At 36.8% G+C, this 24,538-nt stretch overlaps 2 long non-coding RNA genes across 2 annotated transcripts; one reads left to right on the top strand and one right to left on the bottom strand.

Annotated features, from left to right (window-relative positions):
- Positions 1-5,740: 5,740 nt before the first annotated feature.
- LOC126968768 (uncharacterized) lies at positions 5,741-7,233 on the bottom strand. Its single transcript, XR_007730272.1, has 2 exons — positions 7,109-7,233; positions 5,741-6,244 (listed from the first exon to the last, which is right to left on the bottom strand). It is a non-coding gene; the product is annotated as an uncharacterized LOC126968768 (long non-coding RNA).
- A 13,418-nt stretch (positions 7,234-20,651) lies between these two features.
- LOC126968785 (uncharacterized) lies at positions 20,652-24,214 on the top strand. Its single transcript, XR_007730289.1, has 2 exons — positions 20,652-20,754; positions 23,846-24,214. It is a non-coding gene; the product is annotated as an uncharacterized LOC126968785 (long non-coding RNA).
- Positions 24,215-24,538: the final 324 nt, after the last annotated feature.

Genomic DNA, 24,538 nt, shown 5'->3' with positions numbered 1-24,538 from the left:
GAGTATTAAAAATGGTAACCAATAAAGTAATAAGAGTCGAGGGTAGGATTTTAAGAACCCTATTGTTTATAGTGTCGGGCCCCGGGGCCTTCTTGGAGTGAAGCTCCTTAATGATAAGCTTCACCTCTTCGTAAGAGGTGGGTTTTATTACATCGCCTGAAGGGCTCAGAGCGGAGCGACGTTCAACTTCACGATCAACTTCGTCAACGTGTGTCGGGTCGGCTGCTGCATTTGGAGAGCACTGACTCTCGAGACAATCGGCGAGGCATTCAGCCTTCTCATCGTCATCGATGACGGTCTGTCCAAAGGAGGCATGACAGTGGGCGGCTCCTGTTTGAACGCGCGAGGCAGCTTCCAGAAAGCCACATGTGATGGCTTAAGGTTGCCGAGCAAGCGGTCCCAACGTTCGCCACGGAGTTCCGCGATACGTTCCCGTACCACCCGCTGTAGGTAGCGGAGGTGGCGCCTATTCTCGACCGACGGATACCTATCGTAAAGTCTAGTGGCTCTGTGCTTCTGTGTGAGTAGGTTCCTGACCTCTGGAGGCAGGCTTAGGCGATGCGGTTGCATCGTCGGAACCTGCCTGGAGCAGGCCTTGATCCTATTCTGTATATGTGACGTCACATGAGAGATAGCACTGTGAGCCGTGTCGACCGAGTCGATGACGTCCGGTATAAGGTCAAGGTCGTCGGACTTGATAGACTCGAGATCCTTTTCCAGCCGTTGCCAGTCGATCACTGTTTTCGTCGGTGGTTGAAAGTTAACCGGTGGGCCTAGATTTAGGACGACGGGCCGGTGGTCTGACTCTAATTCATGAAAAACCTCGATTGAATTTACATTGAGCGTTACGTTTTTAAGTAACGCAACGTCTAGAATGTCGGGTCAGTGTGCGACGTTATCCGGATAACGTGTTGGTTCGTCGGGTGCTATTACTAAAAAGTTCAGCGTGTCTGTCAGCGAATCTAATAAGATTCCGTTTCTATTTGTGGCTCTACTGTTCCAGCTGGAGTGTTTGGCGTTAAGATCGCCGCCCACTATGACTGCGGCCCCGTGGCCGAGTAATGCTTCTATATCTGTGTCTAATACTTGTTTGTTAGGCGGAAGATAAGCTGAAATAACAGTGATCGGCTGGTGATTCGCCATACTGACTCGGATGGCAGAGGCCTCGATGTTAGTGAGGACCGGAGGATCTATAGGTATGCAGTGTAGAGACCTTTTAAAATAAATGAGGGTACCGCCCATACGGGTGGTGCGATCATTCCTGACTAAGTTATAATTAGCGATACGCGGATCGCGTATACGTGGTTTTAGAAATGTCTCTTGCACTAAGAATAGGTCTAATTGATGTTCGTGAGCGAACTCCTTCACCAAGTGTAGTTGTGGCTTAACCCGTCCGCTTACGTATTTAGGTATCGCGAATGTTTTTATACTTTCGCCTTATATCGGTGAGGGCACGGAATATTTTGGCGTTGTCTGCCATAACTTGCAGGAGTGACGGCGGGTCGTCCTGGACAGCCTCGAGCCTGCTGGCCACGGCTGTGATTTCGTCAATGTCAAACAGCTCTGAAAATTCAAACATGAAGGCAAAGGCGCTGCCGCCTTGGTTGCTTGTTGACGCGGGCGCCGGTGGCCTCGGTCGCGGGACCGACGCCGCCGGGCGGGACGCTATCGGTTGCCGGAGGGGCGCGGGGGCCACGAGAGTGGCCTCTGTGGCAGCTTTGGCATTGCGCTGGTCGAGGGCACTCCGGCGTGCCGTGTTTGCCGAGGCACTTCACACACCTCGGGGTGTGTTCACAGTTGCGTGCCGAGTGCCCGTATAACTGGCATCTGTGACACTGACCGGGCCGCCCGCGATTGCGAGGAGCTTCGGCCCGGATGCCCTGAAGGGAGCAAACCGATTTTATGTTGAAAATTTCCTTTCCCTCTTGCGTGAGGTCGAGGACTACGAGAACCATGTTAAATGGTTGTTTGTTGGTGGTTCCGCGCATACGGTGCACCTCGTGTGCAGGGTAACCCTGCTCTTTGAGGTCCTACAGAATGTCGGCCTCGTCTAACTCTCTGGGGACGTTCCTAATAACGACTCTCAGACGCTTCTCCTCAGGCAGGGCGTACGTGTGGAAACCCACACTCAGCTTTCTAAGAAGAGATGTCAAGGCGCGGTGGTCCGCTACCTCTTTGGTCTCTAATTTGATGAGAGATTGGTACGCCCTCGCCTGGAAGGAGAGCGTCTTCGGGATCCTATAAAAACAGGAGGCGGGCGCTTGGTCGGAGGCTTTCTTGGCGGGTGTGCCATCAAGAGAACACGCCACAAAAAAAAAACAGCCTTACACACTCTTAGAAAATAGTTATAGCGCGATGCAAAGTGAATACAATTAAATACAACGCCATCTATCAAGTAGAAGTCTAAACAGTTTGGATAGTATTGATTAAAGCGTTATGAACGAATACATTCTGAATACGCATAGCCCCTGCAAAGAGGATGTAAATACTGAGTACAAAGAGGATGTAAATACTACTTATTTAGAGGCGGGTATGTTTAGTATGAAACGTGAATCGCATTTTTTTTAGAGAATTTTGCAGGCTGATCCACTGTCGTTGTAATACAAACATTGAAATTTAACAATTTTAATTTGGTTCAAACTTATCGATTACAGTTTTGACAGGTATTTGATACATTCTATTGTTTATGACATGTTAACTCAGTTAACGTCAACACGTTCAAAAGTTATTGGTGAATTCGCTTTGTTTTTAATCGAGATCAACAATGACATTTGAACTCATTTACGTGAAACTGAGTTTTATTAAACTCAGTTTGAAGTGTCATTGGTGAAATTAGTATTATCTATTACTATATTACTAATTTGTAATATTTTTAATCACTTCCAGGATTAAATACACAAATTAAATTTGAAACCAAAATTTATGAACGATGCGGGACTCGAACCGGCGACTTCTCGCGTTCCGTGCGACCGCTCGTCCACTGAGCCAACCGTTCAAGTGACATGAAATTTTTGAATGAACCAAATTAATCCCAGAAGTGAGTGTTATCACTTTTATATTACAAATTGTTTGAATTTGAAAGAGCGACAACTCACTTTAGTTTCCTCACTAAATTGGGATGAGCAGGTTATCAACTGTAAAGTAGATCCTGTAGATGAAGGCATAACCTGAGAGTTGAACAAACGATATAAAAATTTATTATCTGGTTGGCTCAGTGGATAAGCTCTCGCACGGAACGCGAGAGGTCGCGGTTTCGAGTTCGGCATCATTAATAAATTTTGTCTATAAATTTAATTTACGTATATTTTATCCTCCAGCATTCATAATATTTGTAATTTATTAGGCAAGTACTGACTGAGCGAGCATATTTGGTTTTAAAAGTGAAGTTTCCTCAATATTTTGAACACTTAAAATGTAAAAGGCGTTCTCAACAACTCTTCTTGCTCTGGACAGCCTTTAATTTGTTTTCGTTTTCTTCTTTGTACACGTACAAATGTTTTTATTGGTATAAATATGTTTACTATATGAAGCCGTATCCATTGCACCGATGATTAATACTGTGGGAATGAGTATTTTACAATAGCATTTCTCTTTACAATTATTTCTGCGTATGTGGTTTGTAAAGATTAATTTTTTTGAACGTCAATGTGTGTGGTATCGTAATAGTATGTTATGACAAGTTACTACTATTTTTTATTACAAATGCGGCGATTTATATATTATTTCCGACTCCATATTCGTTTTTAAACTTTTGTAACTTAAATTAAAATTAAATTTATTAAATTACACTATTAGACGCGTCAATCTCGATTCAGTTTTGATATTTCGATTGTGTTTTTCTTTTGTTATTAATTGATTTATTTCAGCAATTCTATATATAAATTTGCGTGTGTCAAGTATAATTTGAGTGCGACAAATATACTTTTCGCGCTCAAACAACAGTTTCATTTACGAAAAAACTCACGCGTAATTTTAAAATGGGCAAACGGCTCTTTTACAACCGCAAAAGCGTACGCCAAGATACTACTTTTACCGCATGAGTAATACAAAGACGAATTTTGATGTTACAGACTAAATTCAAATTCAAATTCAAATATTTTTATTCAAAATAGGATGTGAAATCACTTATTGAAAGTCAAAAAAACTACCACCCATTCCAAAGTGAATGCGTCAGGCCTGAGAAGAATGGGCGCAACAAACTCAGCGGGCTTTTTTTTTTCATCAAAAATATGTTTTACAATTAAAGTAACATTTACAAAGTAACATTGTACAATTAAACTTATTATTTAATAACCTGAGGGCGGTCGCTCCATTCCCAATCTGTGGTATCATTAAGAAAGTCATTTATGTTATAGTAACCTTTACCACACAAACGTTTTTTAACAATTCTTTTGAATAACGTTATACTTTTGTTTTGAACATTTTCTGGGATCTTGTTGTAAAAGCATATACATCGCCCCAAAAAAGACTTACTAACTCGACTTAGCCGAGTAGTAGGCATCATCAGTTTATGTCTGTTCCTGGTATTAACATTATGGTTATGACAGTTTCTGGCAAATTCACTTATGTGCCTATGAACATACATTACATTATCAAGAATATATTGAAAAGCAACAGTCAAGATGTTAATTTCTCTGAATTTTGCTCTCAATGATTCTCTAGGACCTAGGTTATAAATAGCGCGAATAGCCCTCTTCTGCAGCACAAATATTGTATTAATATCGGCAGCGTTGCCCCATAGCAATATACCATAGGACATAATACTATGGAAATAACTAAAGTATACTATATAGTTGCGCCGTATCTATGTCAGTTAATTGTCTAATCTTTTTAACCGCGTATGCTGCAGAACTAAGTCTGTTCGCCAATCCTTCAATATGGGGGCCCCATTGTAATTTGGAATCTAGAGTTATGCCAAGAAATATAGCAGATTCCACTGGTTCTATCACCTCTCCGTTTAACAAAACATTTGCATTTACATTTTTGACATTTGGTACGGTAAATTTAATGAATTTAGTTCTCTTGCTATTTAACAATAGGTTATTAGCGCTAAACCAGTACACGATGTCAGATCAAATATCGTTTACTTCGTCATATATAGCTTGGTTTCTTTTCACTTTGAACTAAGAGTCAGAAGTAATTACAAATAGTAATTTATTTTTCACCTCTCCAGCACGAAAAGGGCGCTATTGCTACGTGAAAACTCGAGCGTGAGGCAAAGTGATTTAAATTTCGAACCCTACGTGACCATACATCCGGGAATTACTCCGCATTAAAAAAATAAACAATGCGATCGGGTGCGTTCCGAAACTCATTTTAGCCTAGCGTATTATCTCATGGCCACAAAAATTTATATGTTAGTTATCGAAGCATAGATTTAGAAATTTTTCAGCTTTTAATTTTTTTTATGAGGGTTTGATATTTATAATAAACATTGATATATATTATCTTAATTGCTTCTCTTACTATAACCTATAACAGTATTATACTAACAATAATTTCTCGCTAGTCTAGGTGAAAAGTTGTATGTTTCACACGAGAGCAAATTTTTTTGTCTCGTGCCTTTAAATCACTCACTCACCTCACTAGTCTATATTAAAATCACTCGCTACGCTCGTGATTCAATTCTAGACTACTTCGCCAATTCGTGATATAAAGTCAGCACCCGCAGCAAAAAATAACTATTTAGGTACTCTAGTTTGGGTAACCTTAAGAAAATCAACGAAATAAATATACATAATATAATAAATCATTGTATTTGTTTATCAAGTCATTGCAAATAGATATTTAAGCAGATACACGTTTGTAAAATTAAAACTCAGTTAAGGGCTTCAGGAAGGTTTTGTGCGGGGTCGACCAAGATTGGGAGCTCGGGTTGTCCGATTTCAGCAGGGGCTACATCGATGACGTCGACTGGTTCAGGTTTGATCTCTTCGTCGACAACGAGGGCTGGGTCAGTGTTAATGGATTCACCACCGACTGGGATATCCACAACATGACTCTTATTGTTGATGTTGATCACAATCTGAACCAGAGCGGGTTGTTCAGGATAGTAGTTGTCAGCAAATGCGGGTCCAACGGAGATTCCACTCTCTTCGGGCTTGATAATAGCAGGGCCTACTGAGATATTATCTTCATCAATGATGATTGGACCAGCTGATTCGGGTTCAAGGATACCACGGGTTGGGCCAGCAACGGCCACGGCGAAGCAAGCAGCAGCAACAAGGAAGAATTTCATGTTGATCTGAAAATATTATTGTTATTAGTATCTACTGAACCTTATTCACCAGAGGACAAAATTTAAGATGCTAAGATCATATTTAGGGTACGAACTCCTACAACTCATCATGATGGGGAAAGTTGCCGGAAGAAGAGACGTAGGTCGCAGAAAAAAGTCTTGGCTGCGCAACATCCGAGAGTGGGCAGGAATCGCGAGTGCAGCAGAACTATTTCGCCTCGCTAGTTGGAGAGGCACGTGAAGAAGATAAATTATTCACATTATTACGAAATATCTTAAACTAATAACTAAAATTAATCTAAATTAATTGCAAATTTAAATTGAAACGTTGTTAGCTCAATAGGTAGAACTACAAAAACCCTTGCCACGGTCCTTCGGTTCGATCCCATGGTTCGGCGCCACGTTTATTCGACACTTTATAAGATCGGCAGGGCTTTTGTGATTCTTCTGGTATTACAAGATAGTATAGGGCGCGGTATATATACTCGACGGACAGATCGTTGGGGCAGTAAAGTCTTCAAATGGCGACCACGTATCGGAAGACGTAGTGTTGGTAGTCCCCACACAAAACGACGAGACGATCTGGTCAAGACCGCCGGAATACATTGGATGAGGGCAGCGCAGGACCGATCGTCATGGCAATCTTTGAGGTAGGCCTTTGTAAAGCAGTGGACGTCTTCCGGCTGATATGACGATGATGATGATGATGAAAGGCTGCGGTGAACACATCAGCTGACCCGTTTGTAGCTCGTTTGTCCTCCATAGCAAATTCAAGCACTTCACTATTAGTTTTACCGTTAGTATTAGACGTTATTGTTGATATATTATTTTAAATAATTTTACAGTAATTTATATATTCGTAGTATTTACCTCTTTGTTTATACGTTTCAAACTATGCTGTATCACAAAAATGCATTCATTTTATAGTAAACATTATCATGTTATTAAGACAGCTTAAATTTTCAGATAATGAATCATAATCCTCATGATTTATGCCTGGATTACAAGATAAATTACAAATAAATTGATGATAATTTATGAGTGTCTTATATTTCATATGAGAAGTAATGCTTTGTGACAGTGGACATGTGGACAGTAATGTAGAACTTTATGAAGAACTAGAGTTACATTAATATGAAGAAGTAACATTGGAATAAACACGTTTTGAAAACTCTCGATTATCGCATAGCAATTACGGTGCCAAATATATCTTGAGAATTTTTTGACAATGGCGCATTAATGAAATATTCTGTCATTACTCTTCGTTCCACTGTCAAAGCCAATGTGAATATTCTATGTGTTAGAAAAAAAATGAAATGGTTTTCAGTTTAGATTGAAAAATGTTAATTAAATTAATCATTTTCGATTTAATAAAACAAAATGGACTGTTGTCTCTTGCTAGATAGTAAAAGCTGTAGGCATTTTTGAATGAATCTTATAGAAGTAGCCTTTACATGAAGTTTATTAGAGTTATTCGGGTCTAGAGCACTTCAGCTTTCAATAAGAGGAATGTTCGTTTGTATTAGATAGAATATTTAATGCTTTACAAATCGTTCCGGCTGAGAATCTAAGTTATTTGGTTTCATGTGCTACCAAGCTTGATATTCTTCGTCAATACTGTATTTCCTATCCACTCAATTAAATTTTTAACCACTTACTGTTACAGTTTTTTATTCTATATTTCCTTTGGATTTTTTTTGCCCTCACGTTACCTACTAATTTTCTCGGCTTTGATGTATGTTTCTTACTTATATGAATTGTTAGGTACTGCTGCATTTGTATTCTCAAGAAAATTTCGTTTTTGTTTTTTGTTTTTTGTTTTTTTGGTACATTCCCTTTGCTTGAGGAAATACTAGTCTAAAATCTATTTTTTCTCATAACGGTCGATCGCAGCTCGTTTGGTGGGGAAAAGAGATTACTCAAAGATGCAGTTTTTTATCATGGGGAGTGTTCCGAAGAGCTGTTTCACCTGATTCCTGCCGCCGAATACCACCTTCGCACGAAACGCCACAAGTTAGGATATCATCCCCACCATCTGGATGTGTGGCGGTCCTCCACAGTGCGGTATTCAAGGAACTTTCTTCCACGTACTACAAAGCTGTGGAATGAACTTCCTTGTGCGGTGTTTCCGGGACGATACAACATGGGTATCTTTAAAAAAAGCGCGTACACCCTCCTTAAAAACCGGCAACGCTCCCGTGATTCCTCTGGTGTTGCAAGAGAATGTGGGCGGCGGTGACCACTTAACACCAGGTAGGCTCGTTTGTTCTTCTTTTCCATAAAAATGGTACAAAGTCTAAATGCAATTACTGTAGGTATCAGTAAAGAAATTCATTTTTCTGTCTTATTATAATATCTCAATATACGATACGGTCTGGTAAAAAAACGCATTTTCAGGTATTCGCGAGTGTTTCTCGAACCCGCTCTCTTGAGTGGGCTATGCGATACGCGGTCTTATTAAAGCTAAAACCGAGCGGAGCTAGGTTACCTCTCTCGCACAACATCGCTATAGTTTTAATTCGTAATTAGAAGCATTTTAATTTTTTTTATAAACATAATTCATTTTTCTTTACAAATATAACAAATCTATTTCATATTAAATAGTATTGTTGTACAATTACTAAAATTTTCGTACAATTTTTATCTAAATTGAATGATTAGCATGGCTCTTGCTGTAAAAGTTTAGGGAAATTGGTATTTTTTTCGCAGTGACTATAAAAAATAAAATTATAAAGAAAAAATCAGTATTCTTTTCGTATTCTGTGGATATATAATTGTTTTTTGTAAAAATATAAGCTTTACGTAAACCGTCAAGGAATGGATTGAAATATGCGCTATTTTTGCGATTTCTTTGGATAGCGATCTTAACAACAATGACAGGTAACAAACACCTACGCCGATGCGTGTATTTTTACGGATTTTTTTTTAAATGTCGAACAACAATTGTTGTAATCACAGAACAGTTTAAAGAGATGTTGTAATGTCGCCAGGGATTGTTAATCTCCATTTTGTTTGGCTTAAGTCTGAGTTTTTGTAAGTCATCGTTATGGTGGACTTAAATTTATTATAGCTCGAACTCAAAGCGATATTTATAAGTTTAGACTTCGACTTAACTCTCAAGATCAGTTTGATAAAATCTAACGGCCGTTCCCAATATACTATCAACAGATAGAAGAGATAAATTACTACCTTCTACTGTCAGTAATTAGCAGTCAATAATCTGAAGCTATCCAAATATACCCGATAAGTCTTTCTTATCGCCTTATATTGGGACGCGTGAATTGCATTTCCATACAAACTTCTATCGCTGGTAAACTATAAGTCCTCCCATTGACAGACAGCGTGTACGGATAAAGTGACTTACCGTCGATAAGTTTATTGGGACAGAAAATTAAACGATAGTTACAATTTTTATCTCAAGTAAGAGATAGATTGAATATTGGGAACGGCCGTTAGTATGCTCTATTAATCTCCGCCTATATATCATATTTGCACCCTCCAGCGAACCTATTTTATACTATTGGCGCGTCATGAAGCCATTTTGTTATCAAAATAAGGGACGAGACGAGCAGCTGATGGTAATTGATACGCCCTGAGGATTACAGTGCAGTGCCGCTCTAGGATACTTTAAAGACCCAAAAATTCTAAGCGGCACTACAACTGCGCTCGCACCTTGAGACATAAGATGTTAAGTCTCATTTGCCCAGTAATTTCACTAGCTACGGCGCCCGTCAGACCGAAACACAGGAATGCTTACACATTACTGTTTCACGGCAGAAATAGTCACCGTTGTGGTAACAATAATCTAGCCGGCGTCCTGTGCACAGGTGGTCAGCCGAGGCTATCACTTATAAGGGAACTTATTACATGATAGTATAAAATATTATAATTTTAAAGCCATACTTTATAGATGGAAATTAAAATGATTATGTATGCAATTTATTATTTATTAAAGTGATTTTCTGGGATAAAGTATACAAATTAAATTTATAAACAAAATTTATTTTGACGACGCGGGACTCGAACCGGCAACCCTCGCGTTCCGTGCGAGTGCTCTTCCACTGAACCAACTGTTCGAGTGACGTATCGTTGATAAATCTTGTATGTTTTGTTCAACTCTCAGGTTGTGGCTTCATCTACAGGATCTACTTTACAGTTGATAACCTGCTCAACCCCAATATTTGCATATTAGGAAATTGACTTGAGATGTCGCTGTTGCAAATCTAAAAATATTTTTTTAATAACTATTTTTTTTAAATAATTAATTGTTCGATTGTGTATGTTTTATTGTTTGTTATTTTTATATGTATAATCTTGGATTAAGGATTGGTCTCCGCTGCGCTCCAACTAGATACCGCAGGCGTAGTCGTAAAATACGGTAACTAATACTACGCCCAAGTGGACGTACTCGCGCCAGTCTCGAACAATATGTGACGTTGACGTGCCACATGTTCTATTAAACTTTGTTAATAATTGAAACTAAAATGCCGAGTTGCGTGGTATAACTTTGTAAAAATAATACTTACATGAAATAAGAAAGACACTGGGATCACAAATCATCAGTTAGTATTTTTTATTTTATTAATTTCAATTTAAGAAGCGTACGTTACAAAAATTGAAAGATTCCATTGAGTGTCAAGATGCAACGCACACAAGCATCTAGTAGTAGCCGTTATAAATAGGCTGTTGTTCGTAGGTATCTAGGTGGAGTGCAGCGGAAACCAATCCATAATATATGTGTATAATATTATTATTTATTAAAATGTATATACAGGGTGTCCCGTAATCAGTGGACCAACGGGATACCCGTGATAGGGGTGGTCATCATCTATCGAAAACACCAAATTTTACTGTTCTAGGGCCAGTAGTTCAAAAGATATGATTTTTTAAGCATTATTTTGAAAATTCTACCCTTATCAACACAAAAGTTGAAAAAAAATATTTTTTATTTTTATTTTGCCCTGTTTCTTAACTTAAGGTGGCTGAGGAAACATGTGTCTTCACAATTAAATCCATTTTTGTGAATAAATATTGCCAAATTAAAAATTAAAAACCAAAACATGCGCAAATATCAAATAACTAAATTTGCAACGTGATGTTTGAAGCAAGCTAGTGCAAAAAAAATGTATGACAGCCTTGCGGACCATTATTTAAAAAACATCTGCAGTTCATACTGATTCCAAAAAGGTATAATTAATCATTATTGTGAAACAATAAAAGACAATAATTATTTTAAATCAACATTAGATAGCAATTTCTTGGCGGAATTTACAATAAAACAAAAGTAAATAGTTAGAATTTTTTTATTTATTTCTTATAATAAATGTTCGAAATGTCTTCCTCTTACTCTAAGGCATAGCCGGCATCTTCTTATAAAATTTCTTTTTAAACTTTTTAACGCCCTTTCATTATTTTTGACTTTTTCACTCACCACATTCAGTTTTTGTCTTAGCTGTCTTTCGTTATCGTTAACGGTTTCATATACGGATTCTTTAAAATATCCCCATAAAAAATAATCCAATGGATTAAGATCAGGTGATCGAGCTGGCCATGGGATTGTACCTCCTCGTCCAATCCACCTACTTGGGTAAGACTCGTTTAAATATTCCCTCACTTGTCTGCAATAATGAGCGGGTGCGCCATCATGCTGTAACCACATCCTCTCACATACCTCCTGTGGTACATTTGCTAATAAATTACTTAAGTCATTTCTTAAAAATTGCAAGTACCGAGCACCATTAAGCCTCGGTGGGAGCTCAAATGGACCAATAAGTTTACCATCTAAGATTCCAGCCCACAAATTGACTCCAAACTGGTGCTGGAATCTATCTTCTCGTACAATACGTGGATTCACAACAGCCCATTCATGTAAATTATGAATGTTAAACACTCCAACTCTTTTAAAACACGATTCATCGCTCCATAATATTGAATTGAAAAATAGTGGATCTTGTCGGCATCGGCGAAGCATCTCTGCACAAAAATCTATCCTCCGTTGATAATCAGCAGGTAATAGTGCCTGCACTCGTTGAATATGATAAGGGTATAAACTGTTTCTTTTTAAAATGCGATGTACTGTTGTTTTTGCTATACCAGTACGTCTTGAAATACGACGAACACTCGTAGAAGGTTCTTCTGTCACTTCGGCCAGTATTTGAAGTTCATCGACTCTTCTAGGTCTTCCCACGTTGTTTGCAGCTCCGGGAATTCTGCCTTCTAAATACGCGTTATTTACACGGAGAAAAATTCGATGATCCGGATAGCGGTCGCGATTAGGATAGCGCTCACGATACGTACGGGCTGCTTGCCGAGCGTTTGCATTACACAGACCGTAAATAAAATACATCTCAGCATATTCACGAGGAGTATAGGTATTAGGCATTTTATAAAATCCGGGCAAACAGTATCCAAATCACAAAGACAAACAAGGTCCAATTCAAGCGTCAGTCACCAAAAAAAAGAGTCGTAATGGTAGCGAAGTAAAAAACACGTGTGCAGCTACGAGCTATGAGCAAGTCTCTGATGAAACTAAGAATAATTTGAAAAATTAGGGTGTGGGGATCATAGGCGTCGGCCAATAGGACCCCGTAAACGAAAAAGGTACCTGAGCGAGAAAGAGATAGCATATTGTGTTATCTCTCTCTCGATAACAAAATAATTCTCAGAATAGATAGCGCTTAAATGTTTCTCGCAATTGGAGTCTAAAATTGGTTATTAAGTTATTTTTTTTGTAAAATGTAATATTGTTATACCTTTTTGGAATCAGTATGAACTGCAGATGTTTTTTAAATAATGGTCCGCAAGGCTGTCATACATTTTTTTTGCACTAGCTTGCTTCAAACATCACGTTGCAAATTTAGTTATTTGATATTTGCGCATGTTTTGGTTTTTAATTTTTAATTTGGCAATATTTATTCACAAAAATGGATTTAATTGTGAAGACACATGTTTCCTCAGCCACCTTAAGTTAAGAAACAGGGCAAAATAAAAATAAAAAATATTTTTTTTCAACTTTTGTGTTGATAAGGGTAGAATTTTCAAAATAATGCTTAAAAAATCATATCTTTTGAACTACTGGCCCTAGAACAGTAAAATTTGGTGTTTTCGAGAGATGATGACCACCCCTATCACGGGTATCCCGTTGGTCCACTGATTACGGGACACCCTGTATAAGTAGATGCAACGAATAAAATACTACGTGTTTCGTTTATTATTTTATATTATTCACTAAATATACTATCGAGCTATGGAGCAGGTACGCGGACATTGTTATAATGGGCCCAACTTAAATACCTGAACATACACATAATGTGCCCAAAACAAAAAACTGTTCGCTTTACAACTAAACAGAGCTTACTGTCTGTCTAGTTGGAAAGCAGAGCTTACTGCTCTGTCTATTTTAGTTGTGTCTAACCAGATATGGTGTACAATGTATCTCTAACATTTTCATATTAATTATTTTGTGCAACACTCAGATAAATGTAGAGATTTCATTCTTCCAAGTTCTACGAACTACAAGTTATTATTTTATATTTTACTACTTATTTTACCAGTGGCTCCAGAGGCTCCTTTGCACAGGATGCCGGCTGGATTATGGGTGACACAATGAAGCGTATTTCTGCAACGCTAAGATGTGCAACGAGTGTAGAACAATATCTTTGATGTTTTGAAAATTATCCTGAAAATAATCCACAACTGTTTTTAAAAAAGGTGGTAGAAAACATTTCAAACAAACAATTTGGTTTCAGACATGAGATATGAATCGATGCGCATACTTCTGTTTCATTGACTATGAGACAGCTTTCGATAGGGTTCAGTTTGATAAGCTTATTATAATTCTCAATGACATAGGACTTGATTCCCAAGATTTGGCGATCATTAAAAATCTATATTGGCACAGAGGGCATGAGACGAGTGGACCAGAACTGACAGTGGAAATTGACATCATACGGGGAGTCAGACAAGGATGCATACTGTCCCCACAGTTATTAAATATATATGCTGAAGCTATATTTGCAGAAGCTTTAGAGAACGCTGAGGAGGGCATCATAGTAAATGGTCATGCGTTAAATAACATACGATATGCTGACGCCACGATATTATTGGTGTCCAATTTCGACGATTTACAAAGTTTGCTCCAAAGCGTAGACAGAATTAGTGCAAGTTACGGTCTTAACATAAATTTTAAAAAGAAATAAATCATGATTGTTGTCAAATCTCAACACCTTGCAACGACTGATTTGGTTGTAAGGAACCAGGTAGTTCAAAGAGTTGGACTCTTATAGGTAAATTGGATGTTTGTTTGTTTATGAAAATAAGGGACGAGACGAGCACGATGAGCTGATGGTAATTGATACGCCCTGCCCATTACAATGCAGTGCCACTCAGGATTCTTGATAACCCAAAAAAATTCAGAGCAGCACTTCAACTGCGCTCATCACCTTAAGACATACGATGTTAAGTCTCATTTGCCCAGACATCGGATGCATCATAAACGACCAGTGTGACTACAGGGTTGAAATCAAGTGCCTGGTAGAGCAGGCGCGTAACGCTTTTCTGAAGCTTATAAGAAATTGGCTTACATCTTCTCTGCAATCGATCGTTGAAGATATCTACCAGAGTGCGGTTGGCACGTTGCTATGTGTTTTCGGTTCTTTTGTACGATGTGGAATCATAGACCTTAACCCAAAATATGAGCAACCGCTTAGAGGCCTTTAAAGGTGGGTGTACAGAAGAATTCTGAAGGTATCGTGGGGGGATAGAATATCGAATGAAAGAGTTTTGCAGATGATGAACTAAAAGGTAGAGATCTTGAAAACTTTCAAGAAACGCAAGCTGCAGTACTTTGGTCACATTATGTCCTGCTGCACTCATCACGCAAGGGAAAATCCAGGGATAGAGTCAACCCGGGAGAAGGCGTACTTCGTGGCTTAAGAATCTCCGGACATTTGTCAACCCTAGCACAAGATCCCTGTTCTGAGCTGCTATCTCAAAGGCAAAAATAGCACTAATGATAGCCGACCTCCGGTAGGAGATGGCACCTCAAGAAGAAGAAGCGTATTTCTGCCTTGAAGAAGTAATGTGTAAGTGTTATTGTGTTCTGGTCTGAAGGACGCCGTAGCTAGTGAAATTACTGGGCAAATGTGTTAAGTCTCATCTTGTCTCTCAAGGTGACGAGCGCAATTGTAGTGCCGCTCAGAGTTTTTGGGTTTTTCAAGAATCCTGAGGGACACTGCATTGTGATGGGCAGGGCGTATCAATTACACATGAACGTCCTGCTCTTCTCGTCCCTTACTTTCATAAAAAATCTATATGGTAAATACTTGTAATATCAAGTCTTCTTCAATTTCTTTTGACTCTTAATTGAAATTGTAATGCTGTGTTCATTATTATAAGACCTGGCGCGTTTTATTTTGTCACCTATAAACCTAAGGCCCCGTTTCCACCTACAAGCAAACTCGTGGAAGTCTTGCTTGAGTTCTTGCAATAATGTTTACATATTGTACTAATTCCTGCAATTTATTTCTGCTATAAATGTCTTGCGAGAAGCTCGCGGATCATACTATCGCAACTTATCGCGGAGGTGTTTACACACGAGAGCTTACGAGTGTCGCGATAGGAACTGTCAAGACGCGCACGTGAAGCAGTTGCATTAATAATTTTGTTGTGGAATAAGAAAAAAAGATCAATTTGGGTTCGAGAACGGATTTATTACGTGAAATACAACAGGAAGATGGTCAACAATATTTCATTTTTATTCGTATGACCGCAGTTCATTTAGAAGTGAACCGAAGGAAAGACCCATTTTAATGCTGCGATTTTTCGGACTTCATTCTCAGTTGTAGAGATTTTTTTTACGATGGAATTAAGCACAGAGCTATTTTTAATTCGGTTTTTATAATCCGCATGCCGTTAGTCCCACAAAGAAGGATTCACGAATTTGCCTATGACTTATCATTTTCAATTAAAAACAAAAACACAAGCCGTGCGGGTGATACTTTCTGCGAGATATACGAAACTAGACTGATAAGCAGCGAGATCTGTTGCGAGTCGATGCAGACATGTTTTCGCAACTACTCGCAAGAAGCGCTTGACAAACTGTCGCGACAGCACTTGCAATGGGTTTTACACTTGCAAACTGCTGTCAGACAGACTGTCGGACATTTCTCGCGGAACTTATCTTGCAGATGGAAACGCAGCCTAAGGCGAACCACTTCAAAATAACCATGTAAAGCTGGTAGTTAAGTAGCTTTCCTTTGGAAAGCTACTTTAATGTGGGATACCCTAGTAGATTTCATAAAATCAAATTAAATTGACTCATGTATTATATGCAATGGCTTCAAGTTCCCAGTAATTTTAAATAAATAAATATTGCATCGATTACTGGTAATCATCTCATTATCTTTTTACATAAATTATGAAACGCACTGATACAACAGAAATAGGAACTGATACATTTATTTACAAATAAATTAAAATGATTTATTACATTTTAAAAATTGTATTTAATGATTGTAATTAGTCCCTAAGGCTGTATTCTAATTAAGTTAAGGCTAGTTGTGAATGGGGTGGATCATGATTGGGAGCTCGGGTTTTCCGATTTCAACGGGGGCAATAGCGATGACGTCAACTGGTGAAGGTTTGATCTCCTCATCGACGATGGCTGGCTGAGTGATTGGGATGTCCACGACATGAGGTTTCTTGTTTATGTTGATCACGACCTGAACTAAAGCGGGTTGTTGAGGAACATAGTTCTCTACGAAAGCGGGTCCGACGGAGATACCCTCTTCAGACTCGACGAAAGCAGGTCCCACTGAGATACCCTCTTCTTCAGGCTTGATAATGGCAGGGCCTACTGATATACCCTCTTCAGGCGTGATAATAGCAGGGCCTACTGAAATACCCTCTTCTGGCTTGATGATAGCAGGGCCTACTGAAATACCCTCTTCAGGCTTGATGATAGCAGGGCCTACGCTAATGCCCTCTCCTTCAATGACAATTGGTCCAGCACTCTCAGGAGTGAGGATACCGCGGGCTGGGCCAGCGACGGCCACAGCAAGGCAGGCAGCAGCGATAATGAAGAATTTCATGTTGATCTGAAAAAAGTTGAAGAGTTATAAAAATATCTGAAGCATTAGCGAAAGTAACGATATTCTAAAATTTATTGCAGCAGATTCTAGAACTTTGACGAGTTATGCTGTAATACAATTGTAAAGTCAAAGTCAAAAAATCTTTATTCACCGTAAAACTTTATAAGTAATTTAGTGCAAGTCAGGATGAAGTACAAAAGTTACAATAGCATTCAAATGAGTATAACAATATTCATTAACAAAATTTAGAACATTAATTCCAACTATCTTTATCATTCAAATAATCTTTCACATCATAATTTAGATGTTAATTTATTTTTACGATACATCCAAATTTTTAAATAGGTAATATTTTAATATCATTTGGAAGTTTATTATAAAATATAACACAATCCACTTTAAAAGATTTAACAATTTTACGGAGCCTAGTAGATGGATTGCTAAAGTTGGTAATGCAAATGGTATGCATATAATAATAAATCTCTAACTTATATTTTGATGTTTTCAAACTCACCTTTTTGTTATTATTTTCAAACTATACTGATTATTGCAAAATCTTTCAATTTATACAAAACAGTTATCGTACGGTTAAGATACTGTTTAGTTTTCCAGGTACAACACTATATCGCATCTTTATTGTACATTAATCCTAAGTTATGGTATATAATAAATGATTATAATTTATTCTAATTTTTTTGTACTTTACTACAAAGGAAATGAATGTTTATCTTATCATTTCCTGGTAGATTATCGGAATCAATTTTTACGATGCGCGTGCATACAGACACCCAAATTCAACACCCTGACGTTGCTTGACCAACAAGAGCGTTTGTATCATACTTGAGCTACCATTAGCCCTGTTTAGTTGACATATGTGTTTCAAGAGTACTCTTGTAATTCATATCTCTTGACTTCACTTGGGCAATAATAAATAGGGAAACAGGTAAAAATTAAACAAATAAAGAGTGTATCTGTATTACAAAATATGGACTGGTCATCGGAAAGAGTAGAGATATCGTTCAAACTTTTGATACGTCCTTTTCTAATATTTCTGTTCAGATTAAACCCACTTTAAGTCCTTCTTTTGAACAAGCTGAATCAATACTTAAAAGTAATGTATCTGAGTATATAATATACTCAAATTCAAGTACGTTACTAGTGAAATAAACAAAGTATTTAATTCAAATAATGTGAATTATGGGGCATGTCTATGTCTATTATAGTTGCTCCACAATTATGTTTAACATTCAATAAATGTTGCAATAATTTTCCAGAGTATCTAAAGTACAGTAATTTTATACCAGTTTTTAAGTCAGGATAAAGAACATACTAAAAATTATATAGACTAGTTCTGTTCTATCTACAATTAGTAGCATTTTTGAAAAAATTAAAATAAATCAATTGTTAAATAATTTCTTTAACAATAACATCTTACATCCTAAGCAATTTGATTTTACGAAAGATCGTTCAACAACCGATGCCGGTATAGCATTGATTCGACATATATTAAATGCTTGGGAGAAATCGGATAATGCTCTAGGATTATTCTTTGATCTTTCGAAAGCATTTGATTGCGTGGGCCATTCTCCTCTTATCCGTAACCTTCATTATTATGGTCCAAAAGCAAATCACTTGAACTTATTACTTAATACTAATCTAATAGAACCTAGAAAGTAGTAATTAATAATGATGACTCATCTTTTGCTGTAATGCGGATAGGCGGCGTACCTCAGGGTTAAATTATTGGACTTTTCTTATTCCTCGTTTACAATAAATGGTTTGCCAAATGTAATCGCGTAAGAATATAAGATTGCTCTTTGCGCAGACGACATACCATTATAATATTGACAGACAATCACAGAATTTTGATTGAAAATATATCTAAATGGATCAGGATAATTTATCACTTAACGCCAGTAAAACAAAATTTATTGAAATCTCCCTACCAAAAGTAAAAAGTATCAGGAGTGTTATATTAGATGGAGAACCATTCAAACATGGTTACTCTACCTCGTTTCTTGGAATAGGATGCGCTCAATGTAGCGTTCATATTGATACAATCTCAAATAAACTCTGTGCTGCTATTTTTGCTATCAGAAGAATTAAAAATCGTACTGACACTAATAGAGCAAAATTAATTTAGTTCAGTTATTTGCTATAGAGCTAAAATGGCAGAAACCGAAACAATATTTTGCATAAAAGGGCAATTGCCCTAATTGCTTAAATTAAATATATTTTTTTTAAAGTTTATTTGCCTTTGACCTTGAATGTAAAATTGCTGACTAGGCAATGTTTCCTCACACCTGTTTTATTGTTTTTTTTTATGACAGTAATTGATATGCCCTGCCCATCACAATGTAGAGCCGCTTAGAAATCTTGAAAATCCCATAAATTATAATCGGCACTACAATTGCGCTCGTCTCCTTGAGACATTATATGTTAAGTCTCGTTTGCACAGTAATTTCACTAGCTATACCACGAAGTTCCCATAATCTAGTTGGCATCCTGTGCAAAGGAGCCTCCTACTGGTAAATTAAGTCGCAAATCTAATTACTAGCCGAGTACATTAAACAATACACACACACACACACACACAAATATATTGATAGATAGAAATATTTTAAAATTTGAGAACATACTCGTTACTTTCATTTTGTTGTCATTTATGTAGTTATTTAACAGACAAATCTTAATATGTACATATAAATCCAGTGTCCTGATGTTTGTTTCCAGTGAACTCCTAAACTAAGGAACTGATTTTTATCTCGATTTGGGACCCACAATTATTGTTTATCCAATATTTGTTTTGTATGGACATATTTTCTGGGAGAATTTATTGACGAACAAATATTATGGACAAATTCATAAAAAACAGTATTTTATGTATAATGTACTGAACAACGTCTGTCGGGTCATCTAGTAATTTATATATAAGCGACCAGGTTTTAAGTATCGGCCAGAAAACCCTTACAAATAAGTAGTGTTCATCTGCTTAAACTTCTGTTATCAAACATTTACCTTTTAACATTTGTTTGTGGCAAATGTCAGTATATTAGCTCAGACATACTCGTAAATCAACAGATTATTGATAATACGAGTAGTAGCATTTATCTGATATTTTAATAGCAAATTTATTACAGCGATATTCGAGTCAGGGACAATAAAAAAGCGATATGTTATCATATTGTTCAGAATTACAAATGAACCGATAGTAAGACTTTATTTATTTATTGAAAATATCAACAGCATAAATATTACAAATAAGTCTTAAAAATTAGTGTAGATAAAATGAACTTTCATACTAATGAATTTTCATATTAAATTACTTTAACTTGTAAACAAAAAAATCAACTTATGAATTTCAACTTAATTTACTTTAACATAATGTATATGTAGAAGAACAATTTTATGCGTATGAATGCGAATGTAATGTATATATATCTATTATTATATTATGTTATAACCGATTATAGTGTTTATATTATGTTTGGATGTGTATGTGTGCGTGTAATGTGTGTTTGTGTATATGTGCGTGCGTGTATGTACCTATTTGTTCGTTTTATATTGCTTATTTTAATAATTTATTTTTTTAAGATATTTTTACTGCGATTATGAATGTCGACATTCGAAAAAACTTCGTTGTAGTTCTTACAAATTCTATTAATGGGAGAATTTTTACCATAATTTATAATATCATGTTTACTGTTATTTTCTAAATGCTTAGGTTGTATAGACCCTTCCACTTTCAAAGAACTGTCTTTGTATTTTTTTCCTAAGGCAGGTAATCGTCAGTTTCAGAATTCAATTGGATTAGTAGTTTTATCATCGTTGAAATACATCCCATGTTGTTAAGTTAGCATGTATTTGAATTGTATTTTTGTTTCTTTTTTTTTATGGAAATAAGTGACGAGACGAGTAGGACATTCAGCTGATGGTAATTGATACGGCCTACCCAATACAATGCAGTGCCGCTCAGGATTCTTGAAAAACCCAATTCTGAGCGGCATTACAATTGCGCTCGTCACCTTGAGACATAAGATGTTAAGTCTCACTTGCCCAGTAATTTCACTAGCTACAGCGCCCTTCAGACCGAAACACAGTAATGTTAACATATTACTGCTTCGCGGCAGAAATAGGCGCCGTTGTGGTACCCATAATCTAGCCGGCTTCCTGTGCTTAGGAGCCTCCCACTGGTGATTGACGTTGACGAGCAATATGTTGACTTTATGACAATAAAGTATTTTTAAGCGCTTTGTTTTAGCTTCGCCTGTATGTATATTTGAATAACTCATCTGGGCCCGATTTAGACCCACCTTAAACGGCCAGATTTCGTTCAAACTTCGTAGGTTTATCGAGGACCGATGACAATATATTAATTTAATATAATTATTCCATTTTTAATGTGCAAAATACGATCTATCGTTTTTCTATTTTTAGTTCGGTTTTCTATAAAAAGCATGTTTTTTTTTGTTTTTTTTAAACTACTATTTATTGACTTTGAATATGTACTTGTAACTAATATTCTAAGACGTGGAATGTTAATTTTTTTTATTATTATGTAATGACGTGGAGCTGACGTAATTTGCCTGCCCTTTTTGGCGAATGTGTTGAATCGTATTGTTATTTTTGTTGACTTTTATAAACACACTAGCTGACCCAGCAAACGTTGTATTGCCGATAGTAAAATCGCGATACAAAACTAACTGTTGATTGTAGATGGGTGAAAATTTGAAGTTGTATGTATTTTTATATGTTGACTCATAATCAAACAAATTAAAAAAAATGTCAAAAAAATTAACGGGGATGAAAAATCCGTCCGTGATGTTGTCCAATTCTCAGACCTACCCAATATGCACTCAAAATTTCATGAGAATCGGTCAAGCTGTTTCGAAGGAGTTTAACTACAAACACCGTGACATGAGAATTTTTTATATTAGATTATGCAAAAAAAAATATTATTATTATTAAGAAACGATTATTATTATAAGAGAAAGAACTAACCTTACCGATATACCTACTGAGAAGAAGAGATCAACTAAATAGAATATGCGTGAAATGCACAAAATATAAGGACAGCTGTCATACGTTGCAAACGGAGCGAAATGTATATGTCTGGTGTCTTACGGCCGTTCCCAATATACTATTACAGATAGAGATAAATTACTACCTTCTACTGTTAGTAATTAGCTGTCAATAATCTGTAGCCGTCCCAATATACCCGATAATTCATTCTTCTCGCCTTATATTGGGACGCTTGAATTGCAATTTCCATACAAACTTCTATCGCTGGTAAGCTATACTATGGTTAGTTACCGTCGATAAGTTTATTGGGACAGAAAACGATAGTTACGATTTTATATCGAGTAGGAGATAGACTGAATATTGGGAAAGGCTGTTAGAAACGCAGGCAGAAGTAGAGGAAGATAACCTTGACAATAGGAAAATGATATTAAGGGGATAGCACGATCTTAACGGATATGGGTAACTGGAGACAGGAAACATTGAAGGAGTTAAAAGTGGAATTAGGCACGAGGTACACTGAGTTCAGAGATAATATTTTATACATAGTCGGCCTTACAAATAAACTTGGTATAAAGTTGTACTTGATAATTAAGCAAAATGTTTAGGGATAGACATATTGCTTATGATTGGTTTATTCGGTCGTTTAATATTTATTTGCAGAGTTGCTTGGCATTCGGTAAACTTCATCCATTCATCATTGTATTTACAGTGTTGTCAGCGAAATAGTCAACATTTTGCATATTCTTGGTTTATTCTCAGGTATAACTTTGTAACAAGTTTATTTGTAAGTATGTTTCTAAGTAGTATACTGTTAGCACTACATATTACAAAACAATGTCCTCTGTCACGTCTGTCTGTTCGCGAAAAACTCAAAAACTTTTGCACCGATTTTCATGCTGTTTTCACAAGTGTATAGCGTTGTTCTCGAGGAAGGTCTTAGTGTATTTTTCGAGTAGAGTAGTTCGATCTGAAGGGTAACGTAATTGATATTAATAATCTAATAGACAAAAGAGTTTCCAACTTACGTTTCAAAGTTACGAATGAAATCAAAGTGCCGCTACTAGTACTGTTGGGTTGGATTAGTGCTAGTATTATTAGATTCAATGAAGATTTTGAGTGGTAAACTCTTGGAAATAAAAACATTTAAAAACTAGCTGGTAAAGCTGTTATATTGATATGATTAAAAAAAGAAATAAATTGAAAATCTTTTGTTTTTTAGAAATAATATTAATATTGACACACTGTTTAACACAAATTATCTTGCCCCAAGTTAAGCATATATAGCCTGTGTTATGGGTTACAATACAACGATATATTTAATACAATAGACTTACTTCAACATACATAAATTCATATAAACATACATAAATACATTTAAACATCCATGACCCGGAAACAAACATCCATATTCATCATATAAATGCTTGCACCTACCGGGATTCGAACGGAATTCGAATTTTTGGAATTCGAAGAAATGAAAGTCTTTTGTTTTTAGTGTGTTGGAGCATGTTGTCGAAAATATGTTCGACTTCACATTATCTGAGCTTGAAGAAATTCAGGATCGAACAAGTTAATTAGGAGTTACAGGATTTTATATTTTGCTAATACATCACCGTTTTCTGCAGTTGATCGTTGGTGCGCCGAGTTTTAATTGATGAACATCCAAAGAAAGTAAAAGTAAAAACACAAAAATGAATCCTTTATAGCATTGTTTTGTAGGGGTCGACGGTAGAAGGAAAAAGGAAAGGTTGACTACAGTAAAAACACAATTTTAGTGAGCAGGATGAGTTTGTTAAATTTTCAAAAATTTGTCGTGTTGCCATTTTTAAAATGTTAACAAATAAATCATATTTTGCTAATTGAAGTCTGTTTCTCTTTTTAGTTTTAATGTCCACCATTGAAGATAATGTCAGTTCACACAGGAATGTACCAGTGGGACTCCTTTGTACCGGATGCCGGCTAGATTATGGGTACCAAAACGGCGCCTTTTCTGCCGTGAAGCAGATACGTGTAAGGATTACTGTGTTTCAGTCTGAAGGGCGCCGTATGTCTTATGTCTCAAGGTGACGAGCGCAGTTGTAGTGCCGCTCAGAATTTTTGGGGTTTTTAAGAATCCTGAGCGGCACTACTCGTCTCGTCCCTTATTTCCATAAAAAAAATGAATTGTCGAATGATACTAATAAATTAC

Source organism: Leptidea sinapis, chromosome 16 (genome assembly GCF_905404315.1).
Source record: "Leptidea sinapis chromosome 16, ilLepSina1.1, whole genome shotgun sequence".
In the NCBI taxonomy this organism is placed as follows: Eukaryota; Metazoa; Arthropoda; class Insecta; order Lepidoptera; family Pieridae; genus Leptidea; species Leptidea sinapis.
The sequence above is the reverse complement of the archived record's forward strand: the minus strand, read 5'-3'. Positions and strand labels throughout refer to the sequence as shown.